The 17515-nt window shown below is 45.5% G+C and overlaps 1 protein-coding gene and 85 pseudogenes across 1 annotated transcript in view; 85 read left to right on the top strand and 1 right to left on the bottom strand.

Annotated features, from left to right (window-relative positions):
• The window catches only part of LOC140076453 (uncharacterized), a 107896-nt gene that overhangs the window by 45554 nt on the left and 44827 nt on the right, over nt 1-17515 (bottom strand). The gene's annotated exons all lie outside the window — the stretch shown is intronic.
• Nucleotides 12-130, top strand: LOC140098372 (5S ribosomal RNA; annotated as a pseudogene).
• Nucleotides 201-319, top strand: LOC140083385 (5S ribosomal RNA; annotated as a pseudogene).
• Nucleotides 579-697, top strand: LOC140093809 (5S ribosomal RNA; annotated as a pseudogene).
• Nucleotides 768-886, top strand: LOC140080099 (5S ribosomal RNA; annotated as a pseudogene).
• On the top strand, nt 957-1075 carry LOC140078549 (5S ribosomal RNA; annotated as a pseudogene).
• LOC140094744 (5S ribosomal RNA) lies at nt 1146-1264 on the top strand (annotated as a pseudogene).
• Nucleotides 1335-1453, top strand: LOC140091252 (5S ribosomal RNA; annotated as a pseudogene).
• LOC140078548 (5S ribosomal RNA) lies at nt 1713-1831 on the top strand (annotated as a pseudogene).
• Nucleotides 1902-2020, top strand: LOC140099263 (5S ribosomal RNA; annotated as a pseudogene).
• Nucleotides 2091-2209, top strand: LOC140080097 (5S ribosomal RNA; annotated as a pseudogene).
• Nucleotides 2280-2398, top strand: LOC140088350 (5S ribosomal RNA; annotated as a pseudogene).
• LOC140091251 (5S ribosomal RNA) lies at nt 2469-2587 on the top strand (annotated as a pseudogene).
• On the top strand, nt 2658-2776 carry LOC140098389 (5S ribosomal RNA; annotated as a pseudogene).
• Nucleotides 2847-2965, top strand: LOC140092497 (5S ribosomal RNA; annotated as a pseudogene).
• LOC140097386 (5S ribosomal RNA) lies at nt 3036-3154 on the top strand (annotated as a pseudogene).
• LOC140093977 (5S ribosomal RNA) lies at nt 3225-3343 on the top strand (annotated as a pseudogene).
• Nucleotides 3414-3532, top strand: LOC140084757 (5S ribosomal RNA; annotated as a pseudogene).
• LOC140080096 (5S ribosomal RNA) lies at nt 3603-3721 on the top strand (annotated as a pseudogene).
• LOC140099262 (5S ribosomal RNA) lies at nt 3792-3910 on the top strand (annotated as a pseudogene).
• LOC140084756 (5S ribosomal RNA) lies at nt 3981-4099 on the top strand (annotated as a pseudogene).
• LOC140080095 (5S ribosomal RNA) lies at nt 4170-4288 on the top strand (annotated as a pseudogene).
• On the top strand, nt 4359-4477 carry LOC140099261 (5S ribosomal RNA; annotated as a pseudogene).
• Nucleotides 4548-4666, top strand: LOC140080094 (5S ribosomal RNA; annotated as a pseudogene).
• Nucleotides 4737-4855, top strand: LOC140080093 (5S ribosomal RNA; annotated as a pseudogene).
• Nucleotides 4926-5044, top strand: LOC140091222 (5S ribosomal RNA; annotated as a pseudogene).
• Nucleotides 5115-5233, top strand: LOC140080092 (5S ribosomal RNA; annotated as a pseudogene).
• LOC140093976 (5S ribosomal RNA) lies at nt 5304-5422 on the top strand (annotated as a pseudogene).
• Nucleotides 5493-5611, top strand: LOC140099260 (5S ribosomal RNA; annotated as a pseudogene).
• Nucleotides 5682-5800, top strand: LOC140099258 (5S ribosomal RNA; annotated as a pseudogene).
• On the top strand, nt 5871-5989 carry LOC140080091 (5S ribosomal RNA; annotated as a pseudogene).
• LOC140099257 (5S ribosomal RNA) lies at nt 6060-6178 on the top strand (annotated as a pseudogene).
• Nucleotides 6249-6367, top strand: LOC140080090 (5S ribosomal RNA; annotated as a pseudogene).
• Nucleotides 6438-6556, top strand: LOC140091220 (5S ribosomal RNA; annotated as a pseudogene).
• On the top strand, nt 6627-6745 carry LOC140080089 (5S ribosomal RNA; annotated as a pseudogene).
• Nucleotides 6816-6934, top strand: LOC140093974 (5S ribosomal RNA; annotated as a pseudogene).
• Nucleotides 7005-7123, top strand: LOC140099255 (5S ribosomal RNA; annotated as a pseudogene).
• On the top strand, nt 7194-7312 carry LOC140078334 (5S ribosomal RNA; annotated as a pseudogene).
• LOC140093894 (5S ribosomal RNA) lies at nt 7383-7501 on the top strand (annotated as a pseudogene).
• On the top strand, nt 7572-7690 carry LOC140091218 (5S ribosomal RNA; annotated as a pseudogene).
• LOC140099254 (5S ribosomal RNA) lies at nt 7761-7879 on the top strand (annotated as a pseudogene).
• On the top strand, nt 7950-8068 carry LOC140099253 (5S ribosomal RNA; annotated as a pseudogene).
• Nucleotides 8139-8257, top strand: LOC140089442 (5S ribosomal RNA; annotated as a pseudogene).
• LOC140091217 (5S ribosomal RNA) lies at nt 8328-8446 on the top strand (annotated as a pseudogene).
• LOC140080088 (5S ribosomal RNA) lies at nt 8517-8635 on the top strand (annotated as a pseudogene).
• LOC140093973 (5S ribosomal RNA) lies at nt 8706-8824 on the top strand (annotated as a pseudogene).
• LOC140099251 (5S ribosomal RNA) lies at nt 8895-9013 on the top strand (annotated as a pseudogene).
• On the top strand, nt 9084-9202 carry LOC140099250 (5S ribosomal RNA; annotated as a pseudogene).
• On the top strand, nt 9273-9391 carry LOC140101995 (5S ribosomal RNA; annotated as a pseudogene).
• Nucleotides 9462-9580, top strand: LOC140080086 (5S ribosomal RNA; annotated as a pseudogene).
• LOC140090795 (5S ribosomal RNA) lies at nt 9651-9769 on the top strand (annotated as a pseudogene).
• LOC140084162 (5S ribosomal RNA) lies at nt 10218-10336 on the top strand (annotated as a pseudogene).
• LOC140097653 (5S ribosomal RNA) lies at nt 10407-10525 on the top strand (annotated as a pseudogene).
• LOC140097696 (5S ribosomal RNA) lies at nt 10596-10714 on the top strand (annotated as a pseudogene).
• On the top strand, nt 10785-10903 carry LOC140099249 (5S ribosomal RNA; annotated as a pseudogene).
• Nucleotides 10974-11092, top strand: LOC140089251 (5S ribosomal RNA; annotated as a pseudogene).
• On the top strand, nt 11163-11281 carry LOC140080085 (5S ribosomal RNA; annotated as a pseudogene).
• On the top strand, nt 11352-11470 carry LOC140098371 (5S ribosomal RNA; annotated as a pseudogene).
• LOC140083384 (5S ribosomal RNA) lies at nt 11541-11659 on the top strand (annotated as a pseudogene).
• Nucleotides 11919-12037, top strand: LOC140089112 (5S ribosomal RNA; annotated as a pseudogene).
• On the top strand, nt 12108-12226 carry LOC140080084 (5S ribosomal RNA; annotated as a pseudogene).
• Nucleotides 12297-12415, top strand: LOC140094743 (5S ribosomal RNA; annotated as a pseudogene).
• LOC140091250 (5S ribosomal RNA) lies at nt 12486-12604 on the top strand (annotated as a pseudogene).
• LOC140078546 (5S ribosomal RNA) lies at nt 12864-12982 on the top strand (annotated as a pseudogene).
• Nucleotides 13053-13171, top strand: LOC140099248 (5S ribosomal RNA; annotated as a pseudogene).
• On the top strand, nt 13242-13360 carry LOC140080083 (5S ribosomal RNA; annotated as a pseudogene).
• On the top strand, nt 13431-13549 carry LOC140088349 (5S ribosomal RNA; annotated as a pseudogene).
• LOC140091249 (5S ribosomal RNA) lies at nt 13620-13738 on the top strand (annotated as a pseudogene).
• LOC140086749 (5S ribosomal RNA) lies at nt 13998-14116 on the top strand (annotated as a pseudogene).
• LOC140092496 (5S ribosomal RNA) lies at nt 14187-14305 on the top strand (annotated as a pseudogene).
• LOC140089964 (5S ribosomal RNA) lies at nt 14376-14494 on the top strand (annotated as a pseudogene).
• On the top strand, nt 14565-14683 carry LOC140093972 (5S ribosomal RNA; annotated as a pseudogene).
• Nucleotides 14754-14872, top strand: LOC140099247 (5S ribosomal RNA; annotated as a pseudogene).
• LOC140084755 (5S ribosomal RNA) lies at nt 14943-15061 on the top strand (annotated as a pseudogene).
• On the top strand, nt 15132-15250 carry LOC140080082 (5S ribosomal RNA; annotated as a pseudogene).
• On the top strand, nt 15321-15439 carry LOC140090085 (5S ribosomal RNA; annotated as a pseudogene).
• Nucleotides 15510-15628, top strand: LOC140080081 (5S ribosomal RNA; annotated as a pseudogene).
• LOC140091216 (5S ribosomal RNA) lies at nt 15699-15817 on the top strand (annotated as a pseudogene).
• Nucleotides 15888-16006, top strand: LOC140080080 (5S ribosomal RNA; annotated as a pseudogene).
• On the top strand, nt 16077-16195 carry LOC140093971 (5S ribosomal RNA; annotated as a pseudogene).
• On the top strand, nt 16266-16384 carry LOC140099244 (5S ribosomal RNA; annotated as a pseudogene).
• LOC140080079 (5S ribosomal RNA) lies at nt 16455-16573 on the top strand (annotated as a pseudogene).
• On the top strand, nt 16644-16762 carry LOC140099243 (5S ribosomal RNA; annotated as a pseudogene).
• On the top strand, nt 16833-16951 carry LOC140080078 (5S ribosomal RNA; annotated as a pseudogene).
• Nucleotides 17022-17140, top strand: LOC140091215 (5S ribosomal RNA; annotated as a pseudogene).
• On the top strand, nt 17211-17329 carry LOC140080077 (5S ribosomal RNA; annotated as a pseudogene).

Raw genomic sequence — 17515 nt, 5'->3', positions numbered from 1 at the left:
GAACAGCTGTTTTCAACGGCCATTCTAAGTTGAATGTGCCTGCTCTCGTCAGATCGCAGCAGCAATGCAGCTTAAGGCTTGGCAAGTACCAGCATGGGAGACTGGCTGGAAATCCCAAGTTCTGTTGACCTTTTTGAACCTGAAAATTGTGTTAGTTTTTCTATGAGATAGTAAAAGAAAGTTCAAATTGAACAGCTGCTGTCAACGGCCATTCTAAGCTGAATGTGCCTGCTCTCGTCAGATCGCAGCAGCAATGCAGCTTAAGGCTTGGCAAGTACCAGCATAGGAGACTGGCTCGGAATCCCAAGTTCCGTTGACCTTTTTGAACCTGAAAATTGTTAGTTTCTCTGTCAAAGATGGTAAAAGAAGGTTCAAATTGAACAGCTGCTGTCAACGGCCATTCTAAGCTGAATGTGCCTGCTCTCGTCAGTTAGCAGCAGCAATGCAGCTTAAGGCTTGGCAAGTACCAGCCTGGGAGACTGGCTGGGAATCCCAAGTTCCGTTGACCTTTTTGATCCTGAAAATTGTGTTAGTTTCTCTATGAGATAGTAAAAGAAGGTTCAAACTGAACAGCTGCTGTCAACGGCCATTCTAAGCTGAATGTGCCTGCTCTCATCAGATCGCAGCAGCAATGCAACTTAAGGCTTGGCAAGTACCAGCATGGGAGACTGGCTGGGAATCCTAAGTTCTGTTGACCTTTTTGAACCTGAAAATTGTGTTAGTTTCTCTATGAGATAGTAAAAGAAGGTTCAAATTGAACAGCTGCTGTCAACGGCCATTCTAAGCTGAATGTGCCTGCTCTCGTCAGATCGCAGCAGCAATGCAGCTTAAGGCTTGGCAAGTACCAGCATGGGAGACTGGCTGGGAATCCCAAGTTCTGTTGACCTTTTTGAACCTGAAAATTGTGTTAGTTTCTCTATGAGATAGTAAAAGAAGGTTTAAATTGAACAGCTGCTGTCAACGGCCATTCTAAGCTGAATGTGCCTGCTCTCGTCAGATCGCAGCAACAATGCAGCTTAAGGCTTGGCAAGTACCAGCATGGGAGACTGGCTGGGAATCCCAAGTTCTGTTGACCTTTTTGAACCTGAAAATTGTTAGTTTCTCTGTCAAAGATGGTAAAAGAAGGTTCAAATTGAACAGCTGCTGTCAACGGCCATTCTAAGCTGAATGTGCCTGCTCTCGTCAGATCGCATCAGCAATGCAGCTTAAGGCTTGGCAAGTACCAGCATGGGAGACTGGCTGGGAATCTCAAGTTCCGTTGACCTTTTTGAACCTGAAAATTGTGTTAGTTTCTCTATGAGATAGTAAAAGAAGGTTTAAATTGAACAGCTGCTGTCAACGGCCATTCTAAGCTGAATGTGCCTGCTCTCGTCAGATCGCATCAGCAATGCAGCTTAAGGCTTGGCAAGTACCAGCATGGGAGACTGGCTGGGAATCCCAAGTTCCGTTGACCTTTTTGAACCTGAAAATTGTGTTACTTTCTCTATGAGATAGTAAAAGAAGGTTCAAACTGAACAGCTGCTGTCAACGGCCATTCTAAGCTGAATGTGCGTGCTCTTGTCGGATCGCAGCAGCGATGCGGCTTAAGGCTTGACAAGTACCGGCATGGGAGACTGGCTGCGAATCCCAAGTTCCGTTGACCTTTTTGAACCTGAAAATTTTGTTAGTTTCTCTATGAGATAGTAAAAGAAGGTTTAAATTGAACAGCTGCTGTCAACGGCCATTCTAAGCTGAATGTGCCTGCTCTCGTCAGATCGCAGCAACAATGCAGCTTAAGGCTTGGCAAGTACCAGCATGGGAGACTGGCTGGGAATCCCAAGTTCTGTTGACCTTTTTGAACCTGAAAATTGTTAGTTTCTCTGTCAAAGATGGTAAAAGAAGGTTCAAATTGAACAGCTGCTGTCAACGGCCATTCTAAGCTGAATGTGCCTGCTCTCGTCAGATCGCAGCAGCAATGCAGCTTAAGGCTTGGCAAGTACCAGCATGGGAGACTGGCTGGGAATCCCAAGTTCCGTTGACCTTTTTGAACCTGAAAATTGTGTTAGTTTCTCTATGAGATAGTAAAAGAAGGTTCAAACTGAACAGCTGCTGTCAACGGCCATTCTAAGCTGAATGTGCCTGCTCTCGTCAGATCGCAGCAGCAATGCAGCTTAAGGCTTGGCAAGTACCAGCATGGGAGACTGGCTGGGAATCCCAAGTTCTGTTGACCTTTTTGAACCTGAAAATTGTGTTAGTTTCTCTATGAGATAGTAAAAGAAGGTTCAAATTGAACAGCTGCTGTCAACGGCCATTCTTAGCTGAATGTGCCTGCTCTCGTCAGATCGCAGCAGCAATGCAGCTTAAGGCTTGGCAAGTACCAGCATGGGAGACTGGCTGGGAATCCCAAGATCCGTTGACCATTTTGATCCTGAAAATTGTGTTAGTTTCTCTATGAGATAGTAAAAGAAGGTTCAAATTGAACAGCTGCTGTCAACGGCCATTCTAAGCTGAATGTGCCTGCTCTCGTCAGATCGCATCAGCAATGCAGCTTAAGGCTTGGCAAGTACCAGCATGGGAGACTGGCTGGGAATCCCAAGTTCCGTTGACCTTTTTGAACCTGAAAATTGTGTTACTTTCTCTATGAGATAGTAAAAGAAGGTTCAAATTGAACAGCTGCTGTCAACGGCCATTCTAAGCTGAATGTGCCTGCTCTCGTCAGATCGCAGCAGCAATGCAGCTTAAGGCTTGGCAAGTACCAGCATGGGAGACTGGCAAGGAATCCCAAGTTCTGTTAACCTTTTTGAACCTGAAAATTGTGTTAGTTTCTCTATGAGATAGTAAAAGAAGGTTCAAATTGAACAGCTGCTGTCAACGGCCATTCTAAGCTGAATGTGCCTGCTCTCGTCAGATCGCAGCAGCAATGCAGCTTAAGGCTTGGCAAGTACCAGCATTGGAGACTGGATAGGAATCCCAAGTTCCGTTGACCTTTTTGAACCTGAAAATTGTGTTATTTTCTCTATGAGATAGTAAAAGAAGGTTCAAATTGAACAGCTGCTGTCAACGGCCATTCTAAGCTAAATGTGCGTGCTCTCGTCAGATCGCAGCAGCAATGCAGCTTAAGGCTTGGCAAGTACCAGCATGGGAGACTGGCTGGGAATCCCAAGTTCTGTTGACCTTTTTGAACCTGAAAATTGTGTTAGTTTCTCTATGAGATAGTAAAAGAAGGTTCAAATTGAACAGCTGCTGTCAACGGCCATTCTTAGCTGAATGTGCCTGCTCTCGTCAAATCGCAGCAGCAATGCAGCTTAAGGCTTGGCAAGTACCAGCATGGGAGACTGGCTGGGAATCCCAAGTTCCGTTGACCTTTTTGAACCTAAAAATTGTGTTAGTTTCTCTATGAGATAGTAAAAGAAGGTTCAAATTGAACAGCTGCTGTCAACGGCCATTCTAAGCTGAATGTGCCTGCTCTCGTCAGATCGCAGCAGCAATGCAGCTTAAGGCTTGGCAAGTACCAGCATGGGAGACTGGCTGGGAATCCCAAGTTCCGTTGCCCTTTTTGAACCTGAAAATTGTTAGTTTCTCTGTCAAAGATGGTAAAAGAAGGTTCAAATTGAATAGCTGCTGTCAACGGCCATTCTAAGCTGAATGTGCCTGCTCTCGTCAGATCGCAGCAGCAATGCAGCTTAAGGCTTGGCAAGTACCAGCATGGGAGACTGGCTGGGAATCCCAAGTTCTGTTGACCTTTTTGAACCTGAAAATTGTGTTAGTTTCTCTATGAGATAGTAAAAGAAGGTTCAAATTGAACAGCTGCTGTCAACGGCCATTCTAAGCTGAATGTGCCTGCTCTCGTCAGATCGCAGCAGCAATGCAGCTTAAGGCTTGGCAAGTACCAGCATGGGAGACTGGCTGGGAATCCCAAGTTCCGTTGACCTTTTTGAACCTGAAAATTGTTAGTTTCTCTGTCAAAGATGGTAAAAGGAGGTTCAAATTGAATAGCTGCTGTCAACGGCCATTCTAAGCTGAATGTGCCTGCTCTCGTCAGATCGCAGCAGCAATGCAGCTTAAGGCTTGGCAAGTACCAGCATGGGAGACTGGCTGGGAATCCCAAGTTCCGTTGCCCTTTTTGAACCTGAAAATTGTTAGTTTCTCTGTCAAAGATGGTAAAAGAAGGTTCAAATTGAATAGCTGCTGTCAACGGCCATTCTAAGCTGAATGTGCCTGCTCTCGTCAGATCGCAGCAGCAATGCAGCTTAAGGCTTGGCAAGTACCAGCATGGGAGACTGGCTGGGAATCCCAAGTTCTGTTGACCTTTTTGAACCTGAAAATTGTGTTAGTTTCTCTATGAGATAGTAAAAGAAGGTTCAAATTGAACAGCTGCTGTCAACGGCCATTCTAAGCTGAATGTGCCTGCTCTCGTCAGATCGCAGCAGCAATGCAGCTTAAGGCTTGGCAAGTACCAGCATGGGAGACTGGCTGGGAATCCCAAGTTCCGTTGACCTTTTTGAACCTGAAAATTGTGTTAGTTTCTATATAAGATAGTAAAAGAAGGTTCAAATTGAACAGCTGCTGTCAACGGCCATTCTAAGCTGAATGTGCCTGCTCTCGTCAGATCGCAGCAGCAATGCAGCTTAAGGCTTGGCAAGTACCAGCATGGGAGACTGGCTGGGAATCCCAAGTTCTGTTGACCTTTTTGAACCTGAAAATTGTGTTAGTTTCTCTATGAGATAGTAAAAGAAGGTTCAAATTGAACAGCTGCTGTCAACGGCCATTCTAAGCTGAATGTGCCTGCTCTCGTCAGATCGCAGCAGCAATGCAGCTTAAGGCTTGGCAAGTACCAGCATGGGAGACTGGCTGGGAATCCCAAGTTCTGTTGACCTTTTTGAACCTGAAAATTGTGTTAGTTTCTCTATGAGATAGTAAAAGAAGGTTCAAATTGAACAGCTGCTGTCAACGGCCATTCTAAGCTGAATGTGCCTGCTCTCGTCAGATCGCAGCAGCAATGCAGCTTAAGGCTTGGCAAGTACCAGCATTGGAGACTGGCTAGGAATCCCAAGTTCCGTTGACCTTTTTGAACCTGAAAATTGTGTTATTTTCTCTATGAGATAGTAAAAGAAGGTTCAAATTGAACAGCTGCTGTCAACGGCCATTCTAAGCTGAATGTGCCTGCTCTCGTCAGATCGCAGCAGCAATGCAGCTTAAGGCTTGGCAAGTACCAGCATGGGAGACTGGCTGGGAATCCCAAGTTCTGTTGACCTTTTTGAACCTGAAAATTGTGTTAGTTTCTCTATGAGATAGTAAAAGAAGGTTCAAATTGAACAGCTGCTGTCAACGGCCATTCTTAGCTGAATGTGCCTGCTCTCGTCAAATCGCAGCAGCAATGCAGCTTAAGGCTTGGCAAGTACCAGCATGGGAGACTGGCTGGGAATCCCAAGTTCCGTTGACCTTTTTGAACCTGAAAATTGTGTTAGTTTCTCTATGAGATAGTAAAAGAAGGTTCAAATTGAACAGCTGCTGTCAACGGCCATTCTAAGCTGAATGTGCCTGCTCTCGTCAGATCGCAGCAGCAATGCAGCTTAAGGCTTGGCAAGTACCAGCATGGGAGACTGGCTGGGAATCCCAAGTTCCGTTGACCTTTTTGAACCTGAAAATTGTTAGTTTCTCTGTCAAAGATGGTAAAAGAAGGTTCAAATTGAATAGCTGCTGTCAACGGCCATTCTAAGCTGAATGTGCCTGCTCTCGTCAGATCGCAGCAGCAATGCAGCTTAAGGCTTGGCAAGTACCAGCATGGGAGACTGGCTGGGAATCCCAAGTTCCGTTGACCTTTTTGAACCTGAAAATTGTTAGTTTCTCTGTCAAAGATGGTAAAAGAAGGTTCAAATTGAAAAGCTGCTGTCAACGGCCATTCTAAGCTGAATGTGCCTGCTCTCGTCAGATCGCAGCAGCAATGCAGCTTAAGGCTTGGCAAGTACCAGCATGGGAGACTGGCTGGGAATCCCAAGTTCTGTTGACCTTTTTGAACCTGAAAATTGTGTTAGTTTCTCTATGAGATAGTAAAAGAAGGTTCAAATTGAACAGCTGCTGTCAACGGCCATTCTAAGCTGAATGTGCCTGCTCTCGTCAGATCGCAGCAGCAATGCAGCTTAAGGCTTGGCAAGTACCAGCATGGGAGACTGGCTGGGAATCCCAAGTTCCGTTGACCTTTTTGAACCTGAAAATTGTGTTAGTTTCTCTATAAGATAGTAAAAGAAGGTTCAAATTGAACAGCTGCTGTCAACGGCCATTCTAAGCTGAATGTGCCTGCTCTCGTCAGATCGCAGCAGCAATGCAGCTTAAGGCTTGGCAAGTACCAGCATGGGAGACTGGCTGGGAATCCCAAGTTCTGTTGACCTTTTTGAACCTGAAAATTGTGTTAGTTTCTCTATGAGATAGTAAAAGAAGGTTCAAATTGAACAGCTGCTGTCAACGGCCATTCTAAGCTGAATGTGCCTGCTCTCGTCAGATCGCAGCAGCAATGCAGCTTAAGGCTTGGCAAGTACCAGCATTGGAGACTGGCTAGGAATCCCAAGTTCCGTTGACCTTTTTGAACCTGAAAATTGTGTTATTTTCTCTATGAGATAGTAAAAGAAGGTTCAAATTGAACAGCTGCTGTCAACGGCCATTCTAAGCTGAATGTGCCTGCTCTCGTCAGATCGCAGCAGCAATGCAGCTTAAGGCTTGGCAAGTACCAGCATGGGAGACTGGCTGGGAATCCCAAGTTCTGTTGACCTTTTTGAACCTGAAAATTGTGTTAGTTTCTCTATGAGATAGTAAAAGAAGGTTCAAATTAAACAGCTGCTGTCAACGGCCATTCTTAGCTGAATGTGCCTGCTCTCGTCAAATCGCAGCAGCAATGCAGCTTAAGGCTTGGCAAGTACCAGCATGGGAGACTGGCTGGGAATCCCAAGTTCCGTTGACCTTTTTGAACCTGAAAATTGTGTTAGTTTCTCTATGAGATAGTAAAAGAAGGTTCAAATTGAACAGCTGCTGTCAACGGCCATTCTAAGCTGAATGTGCCTGCTCTCGTCAGATCGCAGCAGCAATGCAGCTTAAGGCTTGGCAAGTACCAGCATGGGAGACTGGCTGGGAATCCCAAGTTCCGTTGACCTTTTTGAACCTGAAAATTGTTAGTTTCTCTGTCAAAGATGGTAAAAGAAGGTTCAAATTGAATAGCTGCTGTCAACGGCCATTCTAAGCTGAATGTGCCTGCTCTCGTCAGATCGCAGCAGCAATGCAGCTTAAGGCTTGGCAAGTACCAGCATGGGAGACTGGCTGGGAATCCCTAGTTCCGTTGACCTTTTTGAACCTGAAAATTGTTAGTTTCTCTGTCAAAGATGGTAAAAGAAGGTTCAAATTGAATAGCTGCTGTCAACGGCCATTCTAAGCTGAATGTGCCTACTCTCGTCAGATCGCAGCAGCAATGCAGCTTAAGGCTTGGCAAGTACCAGCATGGGAGACTGGCTGGGAATCCCAAGTTCTGTTGACCTTTTTGAACCTGAAAATTGTGTTAGTTTCTCTATGAGATAGTAAAATAAGGTTCAAATTGAACAGCTGCTGTCAACGGCCATTCTAAGCTGAATGTGCCTGCTCTCGTCAGATCGCAGCAGCAATGCAGCTTAAGGCTTGGCAAGTACCAGCATTGGAGACTGGCTAGGAATCCCAAGTTCCGTTGACCTTTTTGAACCTGAAAATTGTGTTATTTTCTCTATGAGATAGTAAAAGAAGGTTCAAATTGAACAGCTGCTGTCAACGGCCATTCTAAGCTGAATGTGCCTGCTCTCGTCAGATCGCAGCAGCAATGCAGCTTAAGGCTTGGCAAGTACCAGCATGGGAGACTGGCTGGGAATCCCAAGTTCCGTTGACCTTTTTGAACCTGAAAATTGTTAGTTTCTCTGTCAAAGATGGTAAAAGAAGGTTCAAATTGAATAGCTGCTGTCAACGGCCATTCTAAGCTGAATGTGCCTGCTCTCGTCAGATCGCAGCAGCAATGCAGCTTAAGGCTTGGCAAGTACCAGCATGGGAGACTGGCTGGGAATCCCAAGTTCCGTTGACCTTTTTGAACCTGAAAATTGTGTTAGTTTCTCTATAAGATAGTAAAAGAAGGTTCAAATTGAATAGCTGCTGTCAACGACCATTCTAAGCTGAATGTGCCTGCTCTCGTCAGATCGCAGCAGCAATGCAGCTTAAGGCTTGGCAAGTACCAGCATGGGAGACTGGCTGGGAATCCCAAGTTCTGTTGACCTTTTTGAACCTGAAAATTGTGTTAGTTTCTCTATGAGATAGTAAAAGAAGGTTCAAATTGAACAGCTGCTGTCAACGGCCATTCTAAGCTGAATGTGCCTGCTCTCGTCAGATCGCAGCAGCAATGCAGCTTAAGGCTTGGCAAGTACCAGCATTGGAGACTGGCTAGGAATCCCAAGTTCCGTTGACCTTTTTGAACCTGAAAATTGTGTTATTTTCTCTATGAGATAGTAAAAGAAGGTTCAAATTGAACAGCTGCTGTCAACGGCCATTCTAAGCTGAATGTGCCTGCTCTCGTCAGATCGCAGCAGCAATGCAGCTTAAGGCTTGGCAAGTACCAGCATGGGAGACTGGCTGGGAATCCCAAGTTCTGTTGACCTTTTTGAACCTGAAAATTGTGTTAGTTTCTCTATGAGATAGTAAAAGAAGGTTCAAATTGAACAGCTGCTGTCAACGGCCATTCTTAGCTGAATGTGCCTGCTCTCGTCAAATCGCAGCAGCAATGCAGCTTAAGGCTTGGCAAGTACCAGCATGGGAGACTGGCTGGGAATCCCAAGTTCCGTTGACCTTTTTGAACCTGAAAATTGTGTTAGTTTCTCTATGAGATAGTAAAAGAAGGTTCAAATTGAACAGCTGCTGTCAACGGCCATTCTAAGCTGAATGTGCCTGCTCTCGTCAGATCGCAGCAGCAATGCAGCTTAAGGCTTGGCAAGTACCAGCATGGGAGACTGGCTGGGAATCCCAAGTTCCGTTGACCTTTTTGAACCTGAAAATTGTTAGTTTCTCTGTCAAAGATGGTAAAAGAAGGTTCAAATTGAATAGCTGCTGTCAACGGCCATTCTAAGCTGAATGTGCCTGCTCTCGTCAGATCGCAGCAGCAATGCAGCTTAAGGCTTGGCAAGTACCAGCATGGGAGACTGGCTGGGAATCCCAAGTTCCGTTGACCTTTTTGAACCTGAAAATTGTGTTAGTTTCTCTATGAGATAGTAAAAGAAGGTTCAAACTGAACAGCTGCTGTCAACGGTCATTCTAAGCTGAATGTGCCTGCTCTCGTCAGATCGCAGCAGCAATGCAGCTTAAGGCTTGGCAAGTACCAGCATGGGAGACTGGCTGGGAATCCCAAGTTCCGTTGACCTTTTTGAACCTGAAAATTGTGTTAGTTTCTCTATGAGATAGTAAAAGAAGGTTCAAATTGAACAGCTGCTGTCAACGGCCATTCTAAGCTGAATGTGCCTGCTCTCGTCAGATCGCAGCAGCAATGCAGCTTAAGGCTTGGCAAGTACCAGCATGGGAGACTGGCTGGGAATCCCAAGTTCTGTTGACCTTTTTGAACCTGAAAATTGTGTTAGTTTCTCTATGAGATAGTAAAAGAAGGTTCAAATTGTACAGCTGCTGTCAACGGCCATTCTAAGCTGAATGTGCCTGCTCTCGTCAGATCGCAGCAGCAATGCAGCTTAAGGCTTGGCAAGTACCAGCATGGGAGACTGGCTGGGAATCCCAAGTTCGGTTGACCTTTTTGAACCTGAAAATTGTGTTAGTTTCTCTATGAGATAGTAAAAGAAGGTTCAAATTGAACAGCTGCTGTCAACTGCCATTCTAAGCTGAATGTGCCTGCTCTCGTCAGATCGCATCAGCAATGCAGCTTAAGGCTTGGCAAGTACCAGCATGGGAGACTGGCTGGGAATCCCAAGTTCCGTTGACCTTTTTGAACCTGAAAATTGTGTTACTTTCTCTATGAGATAGTAAAAGAAGGTTCAAACTGAACAGCTGCTGTCAACGGCCATTCTAAGCTGAATGTGCGTGCTCTTGTCGGATCGCAGCAGCGATGCGGCTTAAGGCTTGACAAGTACCGGCATGGGAGACTGGCTGCGAATCCCAAGTTCCGTTGACCTTTTTGAACCTGAAAATTGTGTTAGTTTCTCTATGAGATAGTAAAAGAAGGTTCAAACTGAACAGCTGCTGTCAACGGCCATTCTAAGCTGAATGTGCCTGCTCTCGTCAGATCGCAGCATCAATGCAGCTTAAGGCTTGGCAAGTACCAGCATGGGAGACTGGCTGGGAATCCCAAGTTCCGTTGACCTTTTTGAACCTGAAAATTGTGTTAGTTTCTCTATGAGATAGTAAAAGAAGGTTCAAATTAAAAAGCTGCTGTCAACGGCCATTCTAAGCTTAATGTGCCAGCTCTCGTCAGATCGCAGCATCAATGCAGCTTAAGGCTTGGCAAGTACCAGCATGGGAGACTGGCTGGGAATCCCAAGTTCCGTTGACCTTTTTGAACCTGAAAATTGTGTTAGTTTCTCTATGAGATAGTAAAAGAAGGTTCAAATTGAACAGCTGCTGTCAACGGCCATTCTAAGCTGAATGTGCCTGCTCTCGTCAGATTGCATCAGCAATGCAGCTTAAGGCTTGGCAAGTACCAGCATGGGAGACTGGCTGGGAATCCCAAGTTCCGTTGACCTTTTTGAACCTGAAAATTGTGTTACTTTCTCTATGAGATAGTGAAAGAAAGTAGAAATTAGGCAGCTGCTGTCAACGGCCATTCTAAGCTGAATGTGCCTGCTCTCGTCAGATCGCAGCAGCAATGCAGCTTAAGGCTTGGCAAGTACCAGCATGGGAGACTGGCTGGGAATCCCAAGTTCCGTTGACCTTTTTGAACCTGAAAATTGTTAGTTTCACTGTCAAAGATGGTAAAAGAAGGTTCAAATTGAACAGCTGCTGTCAACAGCCATTCTAAGCTGAATGTGCCTGCTCTCGTCAGATCGCAGCAACAATGCAGCTTAAGGCTTGGCAAGTACCAGCATGGGAGACTGGCTGGGAATCCCAAGTTCCGTTGACCTTTTTGAACCTGAAAATTGTGTTAGTTTCTCTATGAGATAGTAAAAGAAGGTTCAAACTGAACAGCTGCTGTCAACGGCCATTCTAAGCTGAATGTGCCTGCTCTCGTCAGATCGCAGCAGCAATGCAGCTTAAGGCTTGGCAAGTACCAGCATGGGAGACTGGCTGGGAATCCCAAGTTCTGTTGACCTTTTTGAACCTGAAAATTGTGTTAGTTTCTCTATGAGATAGTAAAAGAAGGTTCAAATTGAACAGCTGTTTTCAACGGCCATTCTAAGTTGAATGTGCCTGCTCTCGTCAGATCGCAGCAGCAATGCAGCTTAAGGCTTGGCAAGTACCAGCATGGGAGACTGGCTGGAAATCCCAAGTTCTGTTGACCTTTTTGAACCTGAAAATTGTGTTAGTTTTTCTATGAGATAGTAAAAGAAAGTTCAAATTGAACAGCTGCTGTCAACGGCCATTCTAAGCTGAATGTGCCTGCTCTCGTCAGATCGCAGCAGCAATGCAGCTTAAGGCTTGGCAAGTACCAGCATAGGAGACTGGCTCGGAATCCCAAGTTCCGTTGACCTTTTTGAACCTGAAAATTGTTAGTTTCTCTGTCAAAGATGGTAAAAGAAGGTTCAAATTGAACAGCTGCTGTCAACGGCCATTCTAAGCTGAATGTGCCTGCTCTCGTCAGTTAGCAGCAGCAATGCAGCTTAAGGCTTGGCAAGTACCAGCCTGGGAGACTGGCTGGGAATCCCAAGTTCCGTTGACCTTTTTGATCCTGAAAATTGTGTTAGTTTCTCTATGAGATAGTAAAAGAAGGTTCAAACTGAACAGCTGCTGTCAACGGCCATTCTAAGCTGAATGTGCCTGCTCTCGTCAGATCGCAGCAGCAATGCAGCTTAAGGCTTGGCAAGTACCAGCATGGGAGACTGGCTGGGAATCCTAAGTTCTGTTGACTTTTTTGAACCTGAAAATTGTGTTAGTTTCTCTATGAGATAGTAAAAGAAGGTTCAAATTGAACAGCTGCTGTCAACGGCCATTCTAAGCTGAATGTGCCTGCTCTCGTCAGATCGCAGCAGCAATGCAGCTTAAGGCTTGGCAAGTACCAGCATGGGAGACTGGCTGGGAATCCCAAGTTCTGTTGACCTTTTTGAACCTGAAAATTGTTAGTTTCTCTGTCAAAGATGGTAAAAGAAGGTTCAAATTGAACAGCTGCTGTCAACGGCCATTCTAAGCTGAATGTGCCTGCTCTCGTCAGATCGCATCAGCAATGCAGCTTAAGGCTTGGCAAGTACCAGCATGGGAGACTGGCTGGGAATCTCAAGTTCCGTTGACCTTTTTGAACCTGAAAATTGTGTTAGTTTCTCTATGAGATAGTAAAAGAAGGTTCAAATTGAACAGCTGCTGTCAACGGCCATTCTAAGCTGAATGTGCCTGCTCTCGTCAGATCGCATCAGCAATGCAGCTTAAGGCTTGGCAAGTACCAGCATGGGAGACTGGCTGGGAATCCCAAGTTCCGTTGACCTTTTTGAACCTGAAAATTGTGTTACTTTCTCTATGAGATAGTAAAAGAAGGTTCAAACTGAACAGCTGCTGTCAACGGCCATTCTAAGCTGAATGTGCGTGCTCTTGTCGGATCGCAGCAGCGATGCGGCTTAAGGCTTGACAAGTACCGGCATGGGAGACTGGCTGCGAATCCCAAGTTCCGTTGACCTTTTTGAACCTGAAAATTTTGTTAGTTTCTCTATGAGATAGTAAAAGAAGGTTTAAATTGAACAGCTGCTGTCAACGGCCATTCTAAGCTGAATGTGCCTGCTCTCGTCAGATCGCAGCAACAATGCAGCTTAAGGCTTGGCAAGTACCAGCATGGGAGACTGGCTGGGAATCCCAAGTTCTGTTGACCTTTTTGAACCTGAAAATTGTTAGTTTCTCTGTCAAAGATGGTAAAAGAAGGTTCAAATTGAATAGCTGCTGTCAACGGCCATTCTAAGCTGAATGTGCCTGCTCTCGTCAGATCGCAGCAGCAATGCAGCTTAAGGCTTGGCAAGTACCAGCATGGGAGACTGGCTGGGAATCCCAAGTTCCGTTGACCTTTTTGAACCTGAAAATTGTGTTAGTTTCTCTATGAGATAGTAAAAGAAGGTTCAAACTGAACAGCTGCTGTCAACGGCCATTCTAAGCTGAATGTGCCTGCTCTCGTCAGATCGCAGCAGCAATGCAGCTTAAGGCTTGGCAAGTACCAGCATGGGAGACTGGCTGGGAATCCCAAGTTCTGTTGACCTTTTTGAACCTGAAAATTGTGTTAGTTTCTCTATGAGATAGTAAAAGAAGGTTCAAATTGAACAGCTGCTGTCAACGGCCATTCTTAGCTGAATGTGCCTGCTCTCGTCAGATCGCAGCAGCAATGCAGCTTAAGGCTTGGCAAGTACCAGCATGGGAGACTGGCTGGGAATCCCAAGATCCGTTGACCATTTTGATCCTGAAAATTGTGTTAGTTTGTCTATGAGATAGTAAAAGAAGGTTCAAATTGAACAGCTGCTGTCAACGGCCATTCTAAGCTGAATGTGCCTGCTCTCGTCAGATCGCATCAGCAATGCAGCTTAAGGCTTGGCAAGTACCAGCATGGGAGACTGGCTGGGAATCCCAAGTTCCGTTGACCTTTTTGAACCTGAAAATTGTGTTACTTTCTCTATGAGATAGTAAAAGAAGGTTCAAACTGAACAGCTGCTGTCAACGGCCATTCTAAGCTGAATGTGCATGCTCTTGTCGGATCGCAGCAGCGATGCGGCTTAAGGCTTGGCAAGTACCAGCATGGGAGACTGGCTGGGAATCCCAAGTTCTGTTGACCTTTTTGAACCTGAAAATTGTGTTAGTTTCTCTATGAGATAGTAAAAGAAGGTTCAAATTGAACAGCTGCTGTCAACGACCATTCTAAGCTGAATGTGCCTGCTCTCGTCAGATCGCAGCAGCAATGCAGCTTAAGGCTTGGCAAGTACCAGCATGGGAGACTGGCTGGGAATCCCAAGTTCCGTTGACCTTTTTGAACCTGAAAATTGTGTTAGTTTCTCTATAAGATAGTAAAAGAAGGTTCAAATTGAACAGCTGCTGTCAACGGCCATTCTAAGCTGAATGTGCCTGCTCTCGTCAGATCGCAGCAGCAATGCAGCTTAAGGCTTGGCAAGTACCAGCATTGGAGACTGGATAGGAATCCCAAGTTCCGTTGACCTTTTTGAACCTGAAAATTGTGTTATTTTCTCTATGAGATAGTAAAAGAAGGTTCAAATTGAACAGCTGCTGTCAACGGCCATTCTAAGCTAAATGTGCCTGCTCTCGTCAGATCGCAGCAGCAATGCAGCTTAAGGCTTGGCAAGTACCAGCATGGGAGACTGGCTGGGAATCCCAAGTTCTGTTGACCTTTTTGAACCTGAAAATTGTGTTAGTTTCTCTATGAGATAGTAAAAGAAGGTTCAAATTGAACAGCTGCTGTCAACGGCCATTCTTAGCTGAATGTGCCTGCTCTCGTCAAATCGCAGCAGCAATGCAGCTTAAGGCTTGGCAAGTACCAGCATGGGAGACTGGCTGGGAATCCCAAGTTCCGTTGACCTTTTTGAACCTGAAAATTGTGTTAGTTTCTCTATGAGATAGTAAAAGAAGGTTCAAATTGAACAGCTGCTGTCAACGGCCATTCTAAGCTGAATGTGCCTGCTCTCGTCAGATCGCAGCAGCAATGCAGCTTAAGGCTTGGCAAGTACCAGCATGGGAGACTGGCTGGGAATCCCAAGTTCCGTTGACCTTTTTGAACCTGAAAATTGTTAGTTTCTCTGTCAAAGATGGTAAAAGGAGGTTCAAATTGAATAGCTGCTGTCAACGGCCATTCTAAGCTGAATGTGCCTGCTCTCGTCAGATCGCAGCAGCAATGCAGCTTAAGGCTTGGCAAGTACCAGCATGGGAGACTGGCTGGGAATCCCAAGTTCCGTTGCCCTTTTTGAACCTGAAAATTGTTAGTTTCTCTGTCAAAGATGGTAAAAGAAGGTTCAAATTGAATAGCTGCTGTCAACGGCCATTCTAAGCTGAATGTGCCTGCTCTCGTCAGATCGCAGCAGCAATGCAGCTTAAGGCTTGGCAAGTACCAGCATGGGAGACTGGCTGGGAATCCCAAGTTCTGTTGACCTTTTTGAACCTGAAAATTGTGTTAGTTTCTCTATGAGATAGTAAAAGAAGGTTCAAATTGAACAGCTGCTGTCAACAGCCATTCTAAGCTGAATGTGCCTGCTCTCGTCAGATCGCAGCAGCAATGCAGCTTAAGGCTTGGCAAGTACCAGCATGGGAGACTGGCTGGGAATCCCAAGTTCCGTTGACCTTTTTGAACCTGAAAATTGTGTTAGTTTCTCTATAAGATAGTAAAAGAAGGTTCAAATTGAACAGCTGCTGTCAACGGCCATTCTAAGCTGAATGTGCCTGCTCTCGTCAGATCGCAGCAGCAATGCAGCTTAAGGCTTGGCAAGTACCAGCATGGGAGACTGGCTGGGAATCCCAAGTTCTGTTGACCTTTTTGAACCTGAAAATTGTGTTAGTTTCTCTATGAGATAGTAAAAGAAGGTTCAAATTGAACAGCTGCTGTCAACGGCCATTCTAAGCTGAATGTGCCTGCTCTCGTCAGATCGCAGCAGCAATGCAGCTTAAGGCTTGGCAAGTACCAGCATTGGAGACTGGCTAGGAATCCCAAGTTCCGTTGACCTTTTTGAACCTGAAAATTGTGTTATTTTCTCTATGAGATAGTAAAAGAAGGTTCAAATTGAACAGCTGCTGTCAACGGCCATTCTAAGCTGAATGTGCCTGCTCTCGTCAGATCGCAGCAGCAATGCAGCTTAAGGCTTGGCAAGTACCAGCATGGGAGACTGGCTGGGAATCCCAAGTTCTGTTGACCTTTTTGAACCTGAAAATTGTGTTAGTTTCTCTATGAGATAGTAAAAGAAGGTTCAAATTGAACAGATGCTGTCAACGGCCATTCTTAGCTGAATGTGCCTGCTCTCGTCAAATCGCAGCAGCAATGCAGCTTAAGGCTTGGCAAGTACCAGCATGGGAGACTGGCTGGGAATCCCAAGTTCCGTTGACCTTTTTGAACCTGAAAATTGTGTTAGTTTCTCTATGAGATAGTAAAAGAAGGTTCAAATTGAACAGCTGCTGTCAACGGCCATTCTAAGCTGAATGTGCCTGCTCTCGTCAGATCGCAGCAGCAATGCAGCTTAAGGCTTGGCAAGTACCAGCATGGGAGACTGGCTGGGAATCCCAAGTTCCGTTGACCTTTTTGAACCTGAAAATTGTTAGTTTCTCTGTCAAAGATGGTAAAAGAAGGTTCAAATTGAATAGCTGCTGTCAACGGCCATTCTAAGCTGAATGTGCCTGCTCTCGTCAGATCGCAGCAGCAATGCAGCTTAAGGCTTGGCAAGTACCAGCATGGGAGACTGGCTGGGAATCCCAAGTTCTGTTGACCTTTTTGAACCTGAAAATTGTGTTAGTTTCTCTATGAGATAGTAAAAGAAGGTTCAAATTGAACAGCTGCTGTCAACGGCCATTCTAAGCTGAATGTGCCTGCTCTCGTCAGATCGCAGCAGCAATGCAGCTTAAGGCTTGGCAAGTACCAGCATGGGAGACTGGCTGGGAATCCCAAGTTCCGTTGACCTTTTTGAACCTGAAAATTGTGTTAGTTTCTCTATAAGATAGTAAAAGAAGGTTCAAATTGAACAGCTGCTGTCAACGGCCATTCTAAGCTGAATGTGCCTGCTCTCGTCAGATCGCAGCAGCAATGCAGCTTAAGGCTTGGCAAGTACCAGCATGGGAGACTGGCTGGGAATCCCAAGTTCTGTTGACCTTTTTGAACCTGAAAATTGTGTTAGTTTCTCTATGAGATAGTAAAAGAAGGTTCAAATTGAACAGCTGCTGTCAACGGCCATTCTAAGCTGAATGTGCCTGCTCTCGTCAGATCGCAGCAGCAATGCAGCTTAAGGCTTGGCAAGTACCAGCATTGGAGACTGGCTAGGAATCCCAAGTTCCGTTGACCTTTTTGAACCTGAAAATTGTGTTATTTTCTCTATGAGATAGTAAAAGAAGGTTCAAATTGAACAGCTGCTGTCAACGGCCATTCTAAGCTGAATGTGCCTGCTCTCGTCAGATCGCAGCAGCAATGCAGCTTAAGGCTTGGCAAGTACCAGCATGGGAGACTGGCTGGGAATCCCAAGTTCTGTTGACCTTTTTGAACCTGAAAATTGTGTTAGTTTCTCTATGAGATAGTAAAAGAAGGTTCAAATTGAACAGCTGCTGTCAACGGCCATTCTTAGCTGAATGTGCCTGCTCTCGTCAAATCACAGCAGCAATGCAGCTTAAGGCTTGGCAAGTACCAGCATGGGAGACTGGCTGGGAATCCCAAGTTCCGTTG

This window comes from Engystomops pustulosus, chromosome 9, assembly GCF_040894005.1.
Source record: "Engystomops pustulosus chromosome 9, aEngPut4.maternal, whole genome shotgun sequence".
Lineage (NCBI taxonomy): Eukaryota > Metazoa > Chordata > Amphibia > Anura > Leptodactylidae > Engystomops > Engystomops pustulosus.
The sequence above is the reverse complement of the archived record's forward strand: the minus strand, read 5'-3'. Positions and strand labels throughout refer to the sequence as shown.